This window comes from Cyanistes caeruleus, chromosome 5 (assembly GCF_971803275.1).
Source record: "Cyanistes caeruleus chromosome 5, bCyaCae1.hap1.1, whole genome shotgun sequence".
Classification (NCBI taxonomy): Eukaryota; Metazoa; Chordata; class Aves; order Passeriformes; family Paridae; genus Cyanistes; species Cyanistes caeruleus.
In genome coordinates this window covers 51,007,238-51,028,748 of record NC_141705.1, presented here as the reverse complement: position 1 = coordinate 51,028,748, position 21,511 = coordinate 51,007,238, and the positions used below count along the sequence as shown (strand labels likewise).

Below are 21,511 nucleotides of genomic sequence, written 5' to 3'. Positions count from 1 at the left end.
TAAAACAGAACTTATGCTTGAGATCTTCAGTGCCAGTTTCATGTATGTTCTGAATTTATCATCAGTGCACACAGTGTTTTTTCTGTTTGTTTGTTTGCTGTTCTATTTATTTATTATTTTTTTCCCCCCTCTAATTTCTTTGGGTTGATTCTCTTCCAGCATCACCAGTTTTCCTGCTGCCAATCCTGGCCAGAGAACTGTTGTTACATGATACTTTATGTAGACTGTTGACCAAGTTCATACAGAAAACTTTGAGTATGATTATAAAGAAACATATTGTCTGGGTTTTGTGTGAACCTTAAAGAGAAGTCTGAGTAAAAAAAAAAACAAAAATGAACAAAAACCAGGTTATTACTGAATTCAGAAATTAAAAAGAAATATTCCATCTGCTAAAAAGGCTAGTGTATGAATAAAGGTGGTATTTTTACAAAAGGAGTAATTCTCCTCTTCAGTGAATCAAGTCAGATGCTGATAGTAATTTCAAGATCCTCATGTGTAGGGAACTGTCATATACAGAGGTAAAAGTGGACCATGAAGAAATGGCTATATATTACTTGCTCAGTAAAGGTTATGCTATTATGATATGGATTGAAGTGATGTAGTCACAAGCCAACCAAGTTATTCAATATCAAAACCATTTTTCCAGATCCCTGCACAGGCAATGTTTTCCTCCAGCACTGGGGTATCAGGTGATATCAGTTTATCAGGTTTTCATAAATAATTTCCTCATTCTTCATGAATTTATTCCTTATAGACTCTCTTCATTACTATCTGTATCAGAGGTAGTAGTTGCTTATGTCTGCATCACACCACTGGAAGGCATGTGGCATTTTACTTTGTGCAGGGCAAGGTCCCCCATTTAAGTGCAGCTTCATTGACACTACAGCTTTTCTGTATTTTTTGGCAGTAGGTATTTGTTTCAGTGGTTAGTGATGAGGATGTTACTCTTGTCCTAGAAGATTAAATTTTGCTGGAATTTTGAGAGCCTTTCCAGAATCTGATGGAGGCAGTGCTGTTCAAACAGAAGTGCACAGCAAGATTTGTTTCACTGAGACACTTGCCTGGCAAGCTGTCTGTCCTGTAAGTGACCCAACAGGCATTGTACAAACTTTGACAAGCCCTGGGTGGTTTTGATGGAAGGGAAGGCAGTGAAGCGCCCCAGCAATTCTGCTCTGACCTTCCTACCTAATCTTGTTGCACAATTTGTTCCTAAGCTAAATTCCTTGAGCCACACAGTGTTTTATTTCTGATCTTTTTCTGTCCAGTACTGGCCTTTCTGCCAGTTTATACTGCCATCTGTCTTCCTGTCTGGTTTTGAGGTCTTCCCCCTGCTGTGGTTTTTTCCTTATCAATACTGCTCCTTTCCAAGCTGTATTTCCTGTCTGTGACTATGTAAAGGAATTGAGTAAACTCTCATTTCAGTGCTTGCTCATTTGCAAAGGTAATCCACTTTGCCTGAGACTTGCTTGCTTTTGCTGAGCATATGATTAAATTTGACTTGGATATCTTCCCTGAGATCAATTGCTCATTTTAGCTATTGTTTTTTCCCTAAGTGTCTTGGGGATTTTCGTTGTTGCTGATTTTCTTTTTTTTTTGCCCTTCCCCTGGCTTCCTATCACTCATGTGCTACCAAAGCAAACTTGACATTCAAGCGGGATAACGTTATCAGTTTCATGTTGTACTGTTCTGGGCACGTTCTACTTCATTCTCCTCCTATCAGCACCAGCAAGTCAAGCAGTTGCTGAGTATTTGAGACATTGCTCTACATGAAAGAGAAGAATGGTGTGCCTTTTTCTCATTTATTAGTATAAGTAAAACTTTTTCACTGTTGAGGAAACATTAATGTTAGCTTTCTTTTTTAGACATTAAAAACACAGCTCTTGAATAAAGTTTTTAACTTACTTCAAGACCATTGGGTTTTTTTCTTCTTGGTTTTTTGTTTCATTTGTACAATCAAAGCAAAAAAGACTAAAGAGTTTGTTGAAAAAGTTGTCTGATCCTTCTGCATATCACAGACTCTCATACTTCTTGCACTTACCCTGTATTAAGACAATAAATTATATGTGATTATTGCAAATTTTTACTTTACCATTACATATATACATATATATTCTGGAAGGTTTTTTGATACTTTAGCTGTTGATATTATGAGTTGAAGAATTCAACATTCCTGGCCTTGGTTATTCAGAACACTGAGTAATCATCCTTTCTGGAACATCTGTCCATAGCTGAGAGGGTTTTATATGCCTTCATCAGCTGAAATAAGACTGGATTTTCTTCTAATGGAAACACTTGGGAAACTGAAAAAAAAGTCTGCTCATAGAGCTTCTCTAAGTTAAATAAATTGAACTTTTAATTGCTTACTATAAGTTCTTGTTTTCTTTCTGACTTTAAGTTATCATTTAAAGGTGGAACAAAAATTTCTAAGCTGATTTTGTTGTGCAGTGTCTCTTTTGATATAGATGTTACTGGTAGAGCTTGGATATATATTAGTGTTGAATCTCAAATCAGCCAGTATTTTGAATAGGTGCTTATTAGTTTTTTTAGCATCAACCTGTTTGGAACAGAATTTTGGGTAATAAAAAGTGAGATGGCACAGAAATATTGATGTTCTCAATTGTAAACCGTTGTTCAATCTTATAGATTTGCTATGCTTATCAGAGGATGAGAACAACATTGTTTCCCTAGATCTATTTTACATAAATCCATGATGTCTGGCATTAATGTAACTGTTCATTGTTTCTGTATCAGTTGAATCCCCTGAAAATATTTCCTTTCCTTGCTTGAATCAGTGTTAGGTCAGGTGCTGTCAGCACCTGGTTATTCCCAATGAGATGTGAACAAATGGTACTTCATTTTCCTCTGGTAACAATGTATTCTCTTGATTTTCTGGGACCGTGTACAATTAAAGGCTATCAATGTGTGATGAGAATGGCCACTTCTGTCTTTCTGTAACCTGTGAGTTAGAAACTTAATGCCTTAATGTTGTTGTTAGATCATACCCATCTTGTAATGTTGATAACCACTGTGCCCAGTACCCTTGAAAAAGAGTGTAGCATTAATAGGTAAGATTTTTTTCTTATCTTTAGCTTCACTATTTTTAGACTTACTGAAACTCATCTAGGTCCCACACAGAAAATGAGACAATCAAGAGTGTTTGGTGTCCCTGCCCTGGATGTCTAACACTTGCAGGGACAAGTGTTTCTTGCATGGGAATGAAATCAGGCCCCTAGGTCCCAGCCCGTGTGTCCCCCTGGTCATCTGCCTCTTGATCAGTTGGGGGAAGGAAGAAGCTGTAACTGTAACATGAGACACCCTTCCACAGCCAATTAAACTTCTCTCCAATTTACACAGTATTTTTCCTCCAAAGACTAATTTTCCACACCTGTAGCAATCCTATAAGAGTTGGTGTAGTCAGTGAAATGGATTCTCTCATTTTATTCTGTTCACTTTTAAAATCCCCTTTCATTTGACCTCCTGAACAGTCCTAGCAGCTGACCCAAGCCTTCTGCCAGTAACCCATGTTGCCACAGGACCTTTTCTCTGTCAGGCTTCAGCTGTGTCTCTCTTTTGCCAGGTGCCAGAAGATCAAATTCCTGATTTGCAAGCACTTGGTAACACAGAGTAATTTAGAAGGGATAGCAGTGGCTGTCAAGGAGTATCTTGGGAAACAGAAGTTTTTACCAGACCGTGTGGGAACAAAGTTCACATGGGTACAGGTTCTGCAATTACAGAAAATGGCAATAGTCTATTTCAAGAAAAATATTTGAACACTTCTTGGTGTGTTTTCCTTTTGACAGCATGACAGTTTGTCACTCCCTTTTTCTTCAGTGCTAAATTTCTAGGCTTAGAAATTTTGCTTTCTGATGTAGCTTAAGGAAATCTTTGAAGTGAGGTACATTAGCATATAAACTTTGGAACCCTTTGGTTGTTCTTGGGTTGGGATAATAAGTGTTTGTTCAGGTGCCCTGTGTTAGGAAGCGAGTGTTTTCTGCCTTGTCTCAATACATTAACTATTGTGCTGTATTTTCATTAAAACACCTGTTGTATTTTTGAAACCTGGGCTTATTTCTAATTTCTGTTCCTCCAAATTATAAATTTTCAATGTCCTTTTGATCTTTCCTGCTTTAAGTCTGAATGAAAGTGTTCCTTGCATGTATATGAATGTCTTCCTCCCTTGGGGGATTCCTTCCTGCCTGGCAGCGAACATGGAGCTGGATCAATCTTCTGTTGCTTAACAGTGTTAAAGATTCCACGGGCTTTATCTCTTACCAGTTCTGATAAAATGCTTGTTCCAGCTGCGTGGCAAACATCCATGTTTGGTAGCTGGTGTCTAATGAGTCAGGTTTTTGTTGGGCCAGCCATATGGGTAGTGAATCTGAAGCACTCTAAATATTGTAAATTTACTTTGTGTTGAGGAGCTGTGCTTGGTGTATATGAAATAGATTTGATACGCAGGGGTTTCTTTTTACTATTAATTACACAGACTTAAGCCATCTGTGTAGTGATTGTGCATTAAGTAAGGTGCAAGAGATGTTCTCCAGCACAAATGGGTATTTTATGTTGGTAGAAAAAAAGCAGGATTTTGGAAAATGAGAACACACTTAAAGTAGCTGGAATATATGATAACTTTGAATTTTGTAAGCAGAAAGAGTGTGAATGGAATGATACTGTATGCAACCAGAAATTTTAAATGTACACTTTCATAGAGAATTTTTTAGGGACAGATGATATTTCCTATATATTGTATGTGTGGTTTTATAGAAGATTTACGTTTGGGCTTTAGTAAGATTAAATAGTGCTGGGAAAAATCAGTGTAAAAATGGCCCAGGAAGTCTGTAGGATGTGTGCATAGGCCAGAGGGACTCAACATTTGCTTTTTTTTTTTGTTTTTTCTGCATTTAAGTGCTCATTTACAATATTGCATTAATGTAGGGGTTTGGAGTGAGTTATAAAAGGAGTAGATAACAGCTTGCTTTGGCTGTAAAGCTGCACTCTCATTTTTTTGGCAGTAGGTAAAAGGGCTGATTAAGAGAATGTATTTCCTGTATTTTCCAAATATAAACCAGATACTCAGCCATGAAAGTCATTCACTGTTTTCCAAAGACTTATATTTTTTTCCAATGGGAAATTTTAGTTTGGGTGGAAAATGTGTTAGTCTTTATGCACAAAACAAGCATCAAGAAAAGGCGATTATATTAGGTTTTTTCCCTTCCACACCCTTCTTCACTCCCTCCCTGGATTCTAATTATTTCTGGCTTTGAACAGATGAGATCCCCTAATGACCGCATTAGTGCTTTTAATCCTTCAAAGCAGGAGTGAAAGTACAATTACTGTACATGAATATCAAAAATATTTCAGTTCAATCAGTGTTTTTGATGGTCCAGATTTCACATAAGTTTTAGAAACGAAGATATAATGTACAGCTGTGGGTGGTCCATACTGATGGTTGATGCTTGCAATTTTAAGGTCATCCCTTTGAATACTTAAATTGTTGTTCCTCTTTAGATGTGAAAGATCAGGGGTTTTCCAGATCCAGTGTGTAAGGACTTATTTCTGGTGCTGGTCTTCTCTTGACCCACTTAGAGCCACTGCTGTGTTTTCCTCCAGTGATTGTGGTGACTTTGAGTAGTTTGGAGAAGCTGGGAAGAGCTTCAGTAAACAGGTAAAAATCTATTCTGTTGATAGTCACATTCTGCCAATGATGCTGTGCTGATGAGTTTTATAATGGACTTTTGGATGACGTTATAGGCAAAGCGTCATAAGCAGAGGCCAGCATATCCATGGAATCTCTGTTTTCTAATGAGGCTCCTTGAAGCAGAAGTCTTGTGATGTTCCCTGTGGTCCTGTAGCCTCTTTTCCAGGCCGGTATCCCAATTATCCAGCGTAGCCAACCAGCACATCCCTGTACAGCAGAGCAGCTGCATCCCACATCACTGGGGCCCAGGAGCACAGCAGCAAAGTGAGAGTCAGAGGTGCTTGATAACCACAGGCAGAGCTGCTGGTTTTATCCCCATTCATACCTCTGAAATGCCACTCAGAATGGTAATCCTGCCTTCCCTTCTCTTTGGAATGGTAAATACTTGACTCTGCAGGTGATGAGGGCAGAAATCTGCAAAGATTTTGCTTTAAGAGAAGGGTCACTACATTATTTCGTAATGGAAGGTGAAGAGGTAGAAAGACCCTCAGTGTTATGCTCCTCCTCAAGACAGCCTCAGACTTCCACCTAGAGGGAGCTGAAATTGATAGTGCTTTATCTAAGAATAACTCATTGCAGGGACATTAAATGGTACTGTCCCAGCAGCAGGCCTGTGTCCCTGTAAGACTTGTGTAGCACAGGCAGCTTGCTTGGCAGGCCTGTCTTCCTGCTGGGCTTTTAGCCTGCTTACCATCTCACCTTGCCTCTGATGGTTTAGCACAGCAGAGAGCAGGGAAAAAAGCATTCTGTCATCATCATATCAGTGTTTGCTCTATGAGGATGATGTAAACTTTTTACAGAAAACAACATCCCAAAAGTTTGTGAGGCCTGGGGCTATGGGAGCCGGTGCACTCAGGCCCTGGTGTCTTATGGGAGCTGAAATCTTTATACTGGTGTACACAGCTCCTTGAAACCTTTTCCAACACAAGCCTGCTGTTTCCATTAAAGGGTTTTATGGGGCTCCCTGTACATCATATCTTGCACAGCTTACCATATTGGCTCTTAAAAGTGGCTTTGAATACAATGCCAAGGCCCCCCAGTAGCAGCTTTACAGGCTGCTGGCGAGCTGGGAAGCTGCAGTTGGCTGTCCCCGTGCTAGCCGAGCTCCCTTGCCGGCTTTTCCAGCTAAAATGATGAAGCATCTGTTCTGTCTAGTTTAATTAGATATGACTTCCTTCCTGAATACAGCAGGGAGCTCTACAAGCTCTTGTTCCACAAGTGCCTCCTTCGAAGGAAAAATGGGTTCCAGTCTAATGCCAATGTCTAATCCCCCTCTGTACCTAGTGCCTGTGCAAAGGACTTCCATGTGGGCCCTAAAAACAAAAATAAAAGCTTACGTCATCAAGATAGTTTCTGTTTCCTTTCAGGAATCCTGGAATAAAATAATTTTTTTTATTGCTTTCACTCTTGCAAAGTTGCTAAGGAGCCATGAATCTAAATATTTTGTGGGGAAATTTGACACTTACTGTCTGTACATCAGCTTGTATATGAGCACTGCTGAAGAGATCTCCTAAACTCACTATTGCTTCCAGATCATTAGATCCAGAATAACGTGCTTAAGAACCTTTTTGCCATTATGTTAAAGACCCAGGTAGATGCTGCAGCCTGTAGCAGGTGATGGCTGCTCAGAGGCAGGGTGCTTGAAGGCAGAAGCCTTAATTCCACTGTGCCTGCCTGCAGAGACAATTTATATCCCAAGTTTTGTCCCAGGCACTTGCAGGATACAGTTGAAGTGCAAAGTGACCTCTGGTAGCCTCGAAACAAATCCAGCTCATTTTAATGTGGATATAAGGGCAAGAGTGTCCAGCTCAAAAGTTGCCACTTAGAAGAAACTTTTTAGGAGGCACATAATGCAGCTTGGCCTGTTTTTCTGTATAAGTGATTTGTTTCAGTGCAAGGGGAAAACAAGCCTGTAAAACCTCAGCATGTTATTGCATAGTAATTTTAAAAGTGGTAGAAGGTTGTACAACAACAGGCACTTAAAGCACTGCATAGCTTGGGGGCTTTTAGCAGTGATGGGGACTGAATAATATGTATTTTTGTTCAGGAGGATAAATGTTAAAATAGGGAAATAAAACTGAAGGATATATAAATGTAAATTATTTTTTCCCTATAAGAAACACAGAAGTAAAATTCGTCTCCTTAGTAAGCCACACTTGAAGATTAGAGCACTGAAGAAACAAACACTAGATAAGCTTTTAATATAGCAACATCATCCTCAGGCTTTTTTTAAAGGAAAAATGACATCTTACAGATTGCATGTAAGTAAGAAACATGAGAAAAACTTCTTAAAGGAGGAGTTTGGTGCTCTGATTAACTTAGGTCTGAAGATGAAAAGTCTCAGGGAGATCTAAGAAGTTGGGTAAAAACAATTCTAGATCTAAACAGGCTTCATGACTAAAGAATATTTGAAAATTAATAGTAGTTTAGGATAGAAGACTCTGCCAAAGTAAATTCTTTTCAGTGTAATTAGTAAAGAAGGAAGGAAGTGTTCATTTGTTTGATGCTGACAGTGTTTGATGCTGCCAGTGCTGTATTTCTATTTCATAAAAATTCTTTCCTTCATATTGCTGTGGTTAATACTTAGAGGGAAGAAAACACAGAAAATAAAAGTCAGTATTGAGTGGGAAGGGGTGAACTTAAGAATAGGGCTGCAATGCATGTGGATCCTTTTAAACAGAAAAAAGTGGGCAGAGCCAGGATTGCTGTGATTTGGTTTAGACCCAGTGCTGTGTTTTGGGTAATTTGCCTGTCCCAAGCTGGTCCATAATGGTCTCTGCTTTTGGTTGCTGCTTGTTCTCTAGACCAGAACATGTCATGGTGTACTTCCAGATGGGACTTCCCAGGCTCAAAACACTTCAGAAAGTCTAAAAGCAGGGTGTCAGTAGCCACGTTTTTCAAGACTGTTGCATTTAGGCAAGAGTCCAGAGAGGAGAGTGTAAAAGCTGCTCCATGGTTGGATTGCAAAACTATTGGCTCCAGGTTCTCATGAAGTCTGTGTATGAATATGGCTGGAGCCTGAAATCTTGCAGCTTTATCGTGTCTACATGTTTTCCAACTTCTTTTCTACGCAAAGACCACAGGGAACACCAGCCAACACGTGGCTTGTGTTATGTTTGAATTATTATTGTTAGGATTTTGCATGTTGACTAATGTGTTATTGCTGTGGCATATCACAGAAATAAAATGTGGCCTTATTTTGACAGGGAAATGTATGTCACAATTTCCTTGTGATATATTGCACTGCCTTGTTAGTTTGATATTTTCCATTAATGCGAAAGAGCAGAGCGGAATAAGGGAGCAGAAGAGATGTTCGTTCATCTGTCGTGAATTTTCCCTTTCCTTGGAAGGCTCTCATGTCCTCTACCAATGAGTTGCCTTCCCTGCACTGCGTGATGTGCTGCCCACTCAGAGTTGAGCTGGCAGTTCACACACAGTTTGTTCCCCTGCAAAATCCCTGCAAGCAGAGCAGCTCCATCAGTCTTCCCAGGCTGCCCTCTGGGTCTCTTGGTTGCCAGGCTTGAGAAACTGGAGTGTGTTCTTCTGGATTTAGCCAGAATATAAAGATCCAGGCATTTTCAAGTAAGTGTGATCCTGCCTATTTTCAGATTCAGAAGTTTATTTGAAACAGTTTATATAGATTGCTTCAGATTGTTACGGGGGATTTTTTGTCATGATTTTTGATGTGTAAGCAGTCAAATTTTATGTTCACTACCAGGCTTGCTGAAGTTTAATGATGCAGGTAATTTATGGGCTTCACTAGAGATGGAGATTTATGGAAGGAAAAATTTATGCAATTAGATACATTAGTGTATTTCTATTTAACTTTTAGAGTAATTAACTTCAGAAGTTATTTGAACAGTTGATTAAAGTTTTATGATGATATGGCCCTATTACGATTTTCCAGTTAGTTTCACTTTCACTGCATTGTTTTGTTTGCTTGGCTGTTCATTTATTGGTCTGATTTTATTCAGTAAGAGCAGCAATGATTATAGACATTCATTTCCCATGAAAAGCTTATGTTACTCTGATAAAAACAAAATCTAGCTCCTCAAAAATAGTATTGTGAGAATTCCTCTTTGAATAGGAAGTTTGAACAGCTGATCTTGATAGGTCATAGAGAGCAAATTTATTACCTAGGGGACTGGGTGCCAGCATTTTACTTCTACGTCAGAGCAGTGTCTCATGCAGAACTGTGCTCAAGATGTGACCGAGACACTGCGCGTGTCGTAGCATTAGACCAGAGGCACACACCATTGCCACTCTGAGGCTGAGGTTTTAGATGGTATTTGGAGTTGTATTTCAGGGGACAGGTGGAAGTAATGATGACAATTAGAATGCCTTTGATGCCACATTTAGCAAGTGCTCTTTTACTAAAGTGGGCAGATCAAACAACAGGAAGCAGTTCCCTCACTTGTAATATGAAGCTCGGCTTTGCAACCAGTCCTCTGTCCGAAAATCTGCCTCTCTTTTGCAGGGAGCAACTAAACTGTTATTTTCCCTGTTGCCCTGTTTCCCCTGGTTTCCCTGTTGGGTTTGCTCCTCTGTGCAAGTTTAATGCAGGAAATAAACATGGAACCAAGTCAGTTCTTTTTCACCTGGGGTACATTGACACAGCAAGAAGAGCCTGAAAGCCTCCTGCCCCTCCTAGGAAGTATACACCATGGCTGTGCTCAGAGCAAGCAGAGTGACTTCCCAAATCAGGGAATTCTGGCCATGAGTTGAGGGCTATTGCATTTTTGTCCCAATGAGTGATTTGCTCCAAAACACTGATAGTTCCCACTGTTAATGTAACTAGATGGCACCAAGTGGCCCAGAACTGCAGAATTTTGCTGAGCACATCTGTCAGAAACAGCAGAAGTGTAACTTACGTTCATGCTGGTCTTTGAGTGGTTTGTCTCAGCTGACATTTAATAATAAAACCATTCTAATCATCCTCCATTTGCTTTGGTGGCTATTAAACACATCAGCTCCACAAAAACTGTTTGATTGTAGCCAACCTTCTCTAAGACACTGAAAAATAAGGACATTCTGCTGGTCCAACTGGTTGACTGTTGTCTACTTAAGAACTACACACCTGCAGTCGTCAAACACAGTAAATCTATGTTACAGACCTGAGTCCCTCAGTGATACGTCCTTTAAAACAGGGACCCAGATGGGAGGTGTCTCTTGCTTCCACCAGCTTGCCATTTGGTGTCTTTTGCCACATTCTGTGCTGTAAATCTAACTAGCAAAAAGAGAGATGAGAGAGAATACTGATTCTGTAAACTGAACAGAAAGATGGGTTCTGTATGCAATACTTTATTTCTTTTGTCTTTCTTGTAACTAAGAAAACAATGGTAGAGGACATAGGAAATGTACCCGAGTTGTGTACATGTGGATGAGCTGATGTTTGCAGTGACTTAGAGTTGTGAACATAAGACTGAATGTGCTATTCAAGCGTGAGTCCAGCAGTTCTGTCTTTTTTTCATGCTTTTTGTATTGCAACTATGTTTTGGTTGAGGTACAGCTTTGCAGTTCTGTAATGTGACTTGTTATGTGTTCAGAACAACAAGGGTCAGGTTTCAGTTTTTTGTTTTGTTTTTTTTTTTTTTTTTTGACATAGAAAGGCATCTGCCAATTAGTCTGAAACTTTCAGGGATCCGCTGCTGTTATTTCTCAGTCATGAACACCTTGTTAAAGTTTATTCAAAGTCAGTGCTCCATGTTGAGTTGCTGGAATACTGAATTGTTCTTTCCTCTGGGACTTGCTTGATTTGAGTGAGGAGAGCACAGCTCCCTCCCAGTGCACCACAAGTTACAAGCATGAGGGAATAGTGCAGGGGCTACCAGCATACAGCAGCTTGGCACATCACACTCTTCATGCATTTTCTGGTCGCTGCTTTTTTAAATCCTTCTGTCATCCAGGAGGATGTACACAGGCATTTCACAAATAGTAACATGTACAAACCCACCAAGGTGATTATTAGGCAGTGCATATTCATGTGACTGCTATAAAGTTTTTAATGCAGGGAGGTTGGACTAAATGACCTCTAAAAGGTCCCTTCCTACTCAAAATTTTCTATGATTCTATAGTGTTAGATGCATATATTTGCAATATTTCAATAGTAGAAAATATATTCTCGGCATTTTAATAGCTTATTAGCTATTAAAGTTCTCTGGTATTTTATATAGTATATTTTATATACTATGGGTTTACTTCTTCTGTTTTCCATAGACATGTGGGTAAACATACTGCATGGGTGTTCCCCTGGAAAGAGCAAGTATAAAGAAATTCCTCTTTCATTTATGTAGATAAATCACTGTTTTCACATTAGTGGGTGGAAGGGAAAAGGCTAAAAATATTTTCTGCCCGTAAATTATATTGCTGTTAGTACAACCACTTTTGCATGTGATCCCCTAATTTATGTGTGTGGCAAACTCCAAGGTGAGATCTGATTGCAGTCTTGTATCAGTGTAGAGCAGATGGACAGCGGCCGCTCCCCAGGCAGCCACAGTGCTCCCCTCGGTGGAAGTCAGCCTGAGATCAGAATCTGAAACATTTACATATTCTAGATAAGAAGGTGAAACTTAATATTTCGTGTTGCTAGTTTTGAAGGAACTGTCTCAGCTGGGTTTCTGTTTGTTCTGTTTTCTACTGTCTCTTTCTCGTGCTGTGAAGTAGAAGGAAAAACTAAACCAAGACATTATTGTACAATAAAAGGCTGTAGGGTAGCTAAGAATAGGAAAGCAAACTTACTCTGTATAGTCCATCTATTACTAGTGGGACATGCAGCTGGATCCCTGCAATAAATTACTGCAGGGTACCTCAGGTACTCTCTGAGCAAGAAAAATTTCTGAGCTGAGCTCGCAACAGTGCTTTTTTATTGTGGAGAGTTCTCCTCTCTGTTTGTGATAGACAATAAGTGAACTAATGTGATGACATGTCCTTTTTGCGCTTTTCAGGATCCTGGTTTAGTGCAATGAAGCACTTGCATAAACTTGTGCCACACAGGCATTTTTTCAGATGTTCCTGAATAAAAATAGTTTAAAATTGCCAAGAGGTGGCTGCCGGGTTATGGACATGAATTTCATAATCTAAATTAAAGTAAAATCAAGATAAAAGCTAACCAGGTCTTCGTTAAAACAAACAAAACCACATGAGGAAAGTGTGTTAGGCTGTTTAAAAAACAAGAGTCTTTGCTTGGCTCTGGTGGGTATCCTCAACCTGAGGTCCAGAAGTACTAGATTTTTTTTCCAAGCAGAAGGTGCCTTCTGAATGTGGACAAGGAATGGGACAAATCAATTAGCCAGAATAAATAATAAATTGTTTCTTGGAGGCATAAAGCAAGGCTTCAGTCCAATAGTACTTTACAGTTTTGCAGGCTTTAAAAGGAAGATAAGCCAATACAAAAGTACTGCAACAGATTGAGTTAGACACCAGATTATAATTCTTTGATGGTAGCAAGCAAATAACTGAAACTCCAGGCTTCTATTTCCCATACATGAACACAATGAGATAGTGTTTCTTACTTTCAGGAGAGAAGTGAACATTGTTTCTCAAAAATGTCTTGTGTGTCATTCCTATTGTATGGGGTGATTTGGGCAGTGGGTGGAGGTTAAGTTAGATTGTTTATAAGCATCCTTTTGGAATTGTTTTCATGGCACAATAGAAAGAAACAAAGGTCTTTGCTTGTGTCTCAAATTCTTGCATTGCACATTTGAACAACTTTAATCTGTTAGTTTAATAGAAAGTATGCATGGAGAATTTTAGTTATTTTATAGAGAAACTGAAGATTTTTTAAATTATTATTATATAGGTTATTTCTACATTTAACTGCTGGCACTCCATTACTGTGGATCTTGTTAATGTCGTGTTATGTGGATTTTTCAAATTTCCCTATAAACTATACATTTTATATTGCAAATGCTTAGGATTTGGTTTTGTATTGATGGACTGTATGAAATCTTCCAAATGTGGGAATACATGTTTGTAAAATACTCCTGAACAAACTATTGCAATCTTCCTTGTCTTCTTTCTAAATACATCCTCCACTTTTACCGGAGGTAGCTAAAACATTATGCTAAAAGATTTTGGGCTAGTTGAGACCACCTCCCATTTCTAGGTTTGTGTTTGATTTTGGTCATATTGAATTTGAAGCAGAAACTCTCTCAGTGGAGGAATGCAGGGCAAAAGCCTGGGTCCAGATGTTATGCTTCCCTCCCATACCAACCTAGGCCTCTGAGGCAGAGATCCCCCTCCCCAAAAACGAGACTTGGACAAAGTGCAAACACCTCATTTCCTGAAATCTCATTGTTTAGGCCAACAAACAGGCAGGTCAACGTGCAGGTTGCAGAACTGAAACTGAACACCACCTCAGTTTCCCCGGATCAATGAAGTGTAATTTGAGGCTTGTGGTTGCCTGTCCAGCTTGGAGAACCAGCACAGAGAACAAAGGCTCAATACTGTGGCCTTCAGATATTTGAGCAGTGAAATAGTGTTGCTGCTGTTCTCTTCTGCTGGCTTTTGGCTCAGGGCTGTGCTGTTCAGGTAGGCTAGGCATAAATTTTTTGTGATGGTTATGCCAGCAAATTCTCCTAGAACGGAGACAGCTTATGCTGGCCCTAGGTAGGTTAGCTGAAGGAGAAAAACAAAACAACAACAAGACAAAACCCCAAACCAGGAAAGAAGAAGTTATTTGAGTTCTGCAGATGCTCACATAGACTGTTTCTAACAACAAAGCTTCTTGGTCAGTCTCTCTGTAAAATCAAGTCAGCAAAGAGCCCTTAGTGAACAATAAATGAAAAACTTGTCACAAGTGTGGCACTAGATGTAGATTAAAGAACAGTAGATGTAGCTGGCTGTGATACCTATTGCATTTTCAGCAACTTGCATGAAAGGTTAGAGCCCATAGCTTCTGCCCTCAGTGGGAGATGGCACATACAAATGTGGGCTGTCTTGACTGAAATGTTTCTGCAGTGTGGCTGCTGCTTTTTGGACCAGGAGCTTTTTTTGGCCAGTAGAAACTCAGGCTCAGTATTTTGTTTAGCTGCAGTTCAGAGTGTTAATTTATAATTAGGCTTCACTGGGATGTAATCAGATCCATACTTTTAGGGAGTATGGGGGTTTTTGCATGTTTTTACTAAAGAGCTCATTAGAAGTTGGTGGGAGTTGAGTGCTTCTCAGCCCAGTCACACACCTCTTCCTAAAGCACCTAATTCAATTGATTGGGGTGTTTAGTGACAAGAAATACTGTGTCAGCAGGACCTTAATTATTTAATCTATCTAACCATGGCATGAGTGTTATGAGTAATGCATGGAGGTAGATAAAACTCTTACACCTCCATGTCTGAGCAGGAGTACTGGGAAAGGAAAAAGGCAATTTTTATTAGTAAATATATGCAACATTGTGCAATTGCTGCTTCATATGTGCCACATAGGTTATGTGCCACAACATTTTATTTGTCATTTTGCTCAAGAATGACTGAACTCTAACACTAATGTTAAATGTAAAATATCATACGTAATTGATATTTTTCTGCTCTGTTGTAGATTATATCATCTTACTTACACTGTGAGACAAGAATAATTATTGAAAATTAAGAGCTCTACAGGTAAGAACTGAGTTAACTAATTTTCTTTTTATTAAGAAGTTGTTGCTAATAAGCACCATCACAAAGTAAATGCAGAAGTGTTCACTCTTCATGAACTACCCTTTAAAAGCTGAAGAAAAGTCACTTGAGATGCTCGCAGTGATACAAGCAGGATATTTGAGAAAGACAGATGTCTTTCTCAAGTTTGAATGGTGCTATTATTTTGAATGCTTAGTACCTAGGCTGTCTGTCAAGAAGGGGTTTTGTAAAAAATTGTTTCCTGACAGAAGAACTGAAGGGAGCCAGTTGTGCAAGTGGCTGGAGGTAATGGGCACACAGACACCAGGTGTTGGCAGCATGACTCTGGTGCAGGCTGCTTGTCATTGTCTGTCTCACATTTTCAGATACCCATTGGGAGACCTAAACTTCGTGTTCAGGAAATGTCCCTAGTCCCCTTGGGGTTATTGTTAAAAAATAGCATGCCTGGTAAGTTAAGCTGTCATTCTTTGAATGATGTCTCCCCTGGGGTAAACAAGAGGTAGATCGGCAGAGCAAAAAGTCATCAGCTCTTTGTTTAAACAGTCTGCTAAAACTCCTGCCTAGTGCTTAAGAAAAAAAGGGATTTGAGTCTTTTCAGGAGGATTGTTGAAAGATTAAATAATTACTCTGTTCATAATGGGAAAACTCCCACTTTGCTGGAGGTGGTGTTGTAAAGCCTTATAGTCAGAGCTGACATAAAACCAAAATGTGAGCAATTTTCCCTTACACAAAATGAGGGGGAGTTGTGTGGTTTTTACTTCTAACGCAGGCTGAGACAATGCAGGTAAGCAGTTCACTGGACCCAAGTAAAGGATACAGAAACACAGAAATTTGATAGATGTTTACAGAACCTATGATGTCCTTTAAGTTATGAACTGTCAACCCACTTTTCCAGGCCACTGAAAACTTTGTGAGCTGTTTAATCTACACAGCCATTGCCATCCTTCCAGTTTCTTCCTTTTTGTATGCATCTATTTCATCCTAGAGCTTATAAACACAATGCAGGAAGTTGTTGAAATTGGAGAATCAAACATTTTTCCATACACAGGTAGTGCTTCCTGACTGCACCATATTCTGTTACCTTGCCTCAGTATCATAAAGAGCCTGAAGCTGAGAAATTGTGTTGAAGTTCCTCTGGGTTTACATTCTTGGAACTTTTCCTAGAGCAATTTCATGACTTAATTTGCATTTGGTGTTAGAAAATTTATAAGACTCTGGTGCTTTGTTACTTATACCTAGATTTTGAAAGGAAAAAGAATGAATGCCTGTTAAATTTAAAATAAAGTTGTAGCCTTTTCCTATAAAAATGGATGTGCTAACCTTGAAATGCCAGTAAGTTGCATGGAGGTATTAAAAAAATAAAAAGCTATGTTATCTTCCAAACATTATAAACTAAACAAATGAATTAAGTATAATATTTTCTATGTTAATCTTTATTTATATAGGAACATGATATATAAGAACTCTTAAGACTGTAAAAATGCTATTGCTTTTCTGTGTTCTGTCCCAAATCTTTGTATTCCCATTCTTGCAGAAAATTAATATTTTCATTATTAGCTGTTCAAGCATTTTTTAAGCTGAATATTTCCTTTAACAAAGAACATTTTTAATACTGTTTTTTTTTTAAACATTTCAAGATTAGTAATTTATTTACCATATTTAACTACATGATAGCAAATGCTATTCCTGCTTCTACAGTACCCTAGTTAATTGTTTATCTGCCTGAATCTGAAATGAATACAAAGATAATAATAGAACCAGTGTAATTGTGTGGATGTATATATCCATGGCTTTTGGTTGTACATCTGCATAAATGTAAATGGCTTTATTGCTTCACACTAAAGACCTTTTGAAGGGTGTTGGATGACTCTGTGCTTAAAATGCCTCCTGGGAGGAAGGCAATACCTTGGACACCTTATATGATGTTCCTAGTCAGTTCAATCGTTTTTGGGGCAAAAAAAATTGCCTTAGTAAATTAAACACAAAAAAACCTCTTGAGCATGCTTTCTCCACGTAATTCCTGTACCAGTCCTTGTTTTTAGAGTTATACCTTTGTAATGCAAAATATTTGAGCTGGCATATGCTGCATTATAGGCATCTTTTTGTAAAATGCTACAGAAGATTGTCCACTCTTTCAGCAGTAATTTTTCAACACTTGACCAATTCAAAATGAGCTTTGAAATTTTAATGACTACATAAATTCTGAATGCTCTTCCTTATGTGATGGTTGAAGCAGTTCCAGTGGGTTGTACTGGTTGTTTCTGCCACTGCTTTACCAATATAAGAAATCATTGTAATTCAAAGGATGTGCAGAAATATTTAATTTGTATACCTTCACTACTATTTATTACTGGGAAAAAACTTAATAATAAATGATAGAAGAAAGCAATAATAATTCTGGTGCTTCATGCATTGCATATCTGAAAAACCCATTTGAGCTTGGTTTTACTTTGAGAAGGACTTTAGTCATTGTTATTCCATGAATATTTCTTCTTTGAAAAGAAAAAAAAAAAAAGGCAAAAAAAAAAAGCTATAACATCAAACCTAATAACTTCATCTGAAACAATTTTTTGTTCACGTTTCACATGGCACCACTGCACCTGTGAGAAGGGCGTGGCAATATACAGAAAATTGTTACTCTATATCATGGGCTTGAAACCAATCAAATTATTGAGCTGACTGTTACTTGGGTAACAGGGTTAGTGAGTTGTCTTAGGGAGCACAACCACCTGAAAACTATTTCTTTTGGGAAGCAGGGACCAGGGAGAAAGAAGACAGAGGTAGCTCTCAAGTGGTTTAGTTGTGAAAGCTGGTGTCACAGACATGGTAATGAAAAAAGCAGCAATAGTCCAAGGGAAATAGGAGGAGGATGAGGATGGGATAGGTAGAGGAGAGTAGTCTTTTCACTGGCAACCTACTGTCTTCTGATCTCAGCTGTCTCATAAAACTTCTGTTTGCAATTTGGTGAGGAATTCTCCAGCCTGATGAGCATGGCAGAGTAAAGGGGTGAGTGTCTTACTAGTGAGAGGCCCCAAGAAACATCTCCATCCCACTAACTCCTAAGGAAGATGCGCCCCGAGTCTTCTTCCAGCTCAGATCTCTTTTAAGACTTCTGTTCTTCCTCCTTCTGAATCCTTTTGGCAGATTCAATTTACGTCATGCTCTGGGGATTTTACTAATTTCCCATTATTGACCAAATATCTTGCAAACCCCTGCACTCAAGGTTGGCAAGTATAATCTTGGTATAGGTGAGTTCTGCTCCTGCACGTTCAGCCTATGGCATCTTTACTGTCTGGGACCATCCACCCAAACTGTGTTTGTTTGATGAGTAAGTGGCACCAGAATGTGAAATCTATCCTATTAGCAGAGTGAATAAATTTACTCAGTATGGAACTTAAAAGTGATTTTTACCATATGCCTTAGGATCATAATTTAAATTAAATTTGCTCAAAATGGAAATCTAGATTCAAGCTGACATCATAACATATGACCTCTACTAGCAATGAAAATTGAAAACATGAGACAAGGACATTAATCACTGAATAGTTTATAAGCTGCCCTGAATGTTCATCTGAGATGTTAACACTGTTTTATTTTATTCAATAACAGCTTAAAGTAAAAATTTATGAACACTGTGAGGTGCCTAAGATAAGGCATTCAGATTCATTTTATTGTACCCTGGCTCAAATCTTTTGAGTCTTTAGAGAAGTGCGCAGAGCCACTTGTGTGCCTAACCTATTGCTTTTAGTGCATGCATAACCTCCTCCTTTTACTGGGGCTGGAAATGTGAGTAGGATAGTGGGGATCAGATTTTGCAGCCAGACTTGTGTGAACTCAAATATGTTCATACATATCCATTTTCAGGAGGAGGTGTTTAATGGCCTCAGTGTGGAAGTGTCTATAAAGTTTGGGTCATTGTTTTCTGGGGTTTTAATTCTGCTTTGCAGTTAGAATTTTCTATTGGAGTTCTGATAGTAGGTTTTGAATTTTTTTTTTTTTAATAGATACCTGTACTTGTAATGTTGAATGTAGCTGAATATGGAATATAGTGAGTGTGGTCCAGCTTATGTAAAACTGACCAGGGCTGTCATCAAACAGATCTCTTCAGATGACCTGAATTGAGGTATTCATTATATGAGTGGAATTACCACTTTAAACCAATTTGTAGTTTCATTAATTTTTTGAGTTTTGATGTATTTTCATTCATTTTGGGCTTCTGTACCTTGTATTTTATAGTTAGACGGTACAAATTCTATTTGATGATTTGAAAAGGAAGAAATTTAAGAATATATTTTTAACTTGATCTCAGATTTATAATGCTTTGTCTGTAATATATGCCCTTTACATGTCAACTCATCAGTGTACCCCGAATTTTCAAAATTTGGTGTCATACATAGTTGACTTGGTGGACTCTGGAAAAACACAAGGTAAATTGAATTATTAGTTTACAAATTATTCACTGCTGCTCTTTTGCTAGGAGAGCTTCTTTGTTCCTATGTAGCTTGAGCCAGTGATTTAAAAATAGATTTAAATGCTTTTATAGGTGAAAGTGAGCTTACTTGACAGTGAGCTGGTTGTAGCTTTTGTATTTCGCTTTATTGGGTAGTTCTAGTAGTAAACTGAATTTATTGAAGTAAATCTATGAAATTACTTTAATTGCCTGATCTCAATAACATTTTTAAGGAACTCCACTATTTGTGTGTTTTTATTTTAATGTAAGGTACACAGTGCAGCTTGTATATGCATATTGTTTGAAGGCTTTGAATGGCTTGCCTGTCTGATCCATTTTAATAGATTCCAGCCTTTTTCCATGACATCATTATTATAACAGACTTCCTAGAAAATATGAACAGCTGCTGGGTATTTTTTTCCTGTGTTTGATATTAAAACTGTAGCAGCTATTCTGTTCTTTACAAATGACAGCAATAGGCTTGTCTGATGTAAAACAAAATGAAAAAAAGTCCAAGTAAGGAGCTGCGATACTGTTAACAGGCCAGTAATGTAACAGGTCCCCATGTATGAATCATTTCATAATGCAATAAGGGATTACTTATGCTGCTGTCATACTGGTCAAAGGTTGGTCCCATTTCCTTCCCCCCTCCTCCTGAACTAAACTGTGCATCATTAAAGATGATGAAAACAGTATTGTGCTCAGCTTCCTGGCCCAGATGGCAATTTGCATGAAGAATTTTACTGTATTTTTTTTTTTTCCTAATACTCTTATGCAGACTGTGCACAGAGGTTTTAAAAGTTCTTTCCAGTGCAGGTCAAGCAGACTTCTTCCTTGTTTCTCTGCGCATCTTGACATTCAAAGATGGCTTAGAGGCTACTTAACATGGAGCCTGGGGTATTAAATAGAGCTAGGAATTAATCAGTCTCATTGTTACATGTAATTACATTGTTACATGTAATTTTCTATCTTTTAAATACTGTAAATAGCTGAAAGGTGTCAAAGAGGGACGTGGACCTTTATTCCATGCTGTCTGAAAAACCTTGGCTAGAGATTTAGTATCTGTTAGACAACTTGTGCAAACCAGCTATGATGTCTGGTGTGTTTCATGCCTCAGTGTCTGCATTTGATACAACAAAAGCAGCAGGTATAAAGAAAACCTTTCTGTGGCTCTGAAAAGAAACACACAACACTGTGTGGCTGACTTAGAGACCAGACAAGTCTTAGAGTGTAATATGGCCATGAGACAACTCATCATCCAACTCATCATCCATTAATGCTGTTATCTCAGTCCTGTGTCTTTTGGAGTTCCTTCTTCATCCATTTTCAAATTAGTCACCTGTGCATTTTCTCCTGTGTGTGGGGGGAAAAAAAAGCAGCTGCTGAGTGCTGTTCTTCATGAAGGAGGGAGATGGTCTATGGACCAGGTGTGTGGCTGTGAGCTGATTGAAAAGTGCTCAAAGAAAATCAATACTAACCTTGCAATGAGAAGTTAGATGAGGAATGGCTGCATTGCTCCTGTCTGTGGTGTTCATCAAATGGTGCCTGCTCTGCAGAGCATGTAGAAAAATAATTTCATGAACAAAATAACTAATACCTTTTGACAATTATCAGTTACAAGCACTTCTTCATACGTTAAGGACTTCATGAGAGACTGCTTGACCTGTTCTCTGCTAATGCTCTAAAGCTGTCTTGAAAGCACATGATACATAAATAATATTAATACAAATTATCATTCACCCAGATGTGAGA

The 21,511-nt window shown here is 38.6% G+C and overlaps 1 protein-coding gene across 5 annotated transcripts in view; it reads left to right on the top strand.

Annotated features, from left to right (window-relative positions):
- Positions 1–21,511, top strand: part of BMPR1B (bone morphogenetic protein receptor type 1B) — a 228,600-nt gene that overhangs the window by 73,112 nt on the left and 133,977 nt on the right. For 4 of the 5 annotated variants that reach the window (XM_086888429.1, XM_086888427.1, XM_086888436.1 and 1 more), the window contains exon 3: positions 15,230–15,291. The gene's annotated coding sequence lies outside the window, so the exon portion shown is untranslated. Of the gene's footprint in view, positions 1–15,229; positions 15,292–19,313; positions 19,433–21,511 lie in introns of all 5 variants that reach the window. The other variant, XM_086888431.1, reaches the window with a different exon arrangement.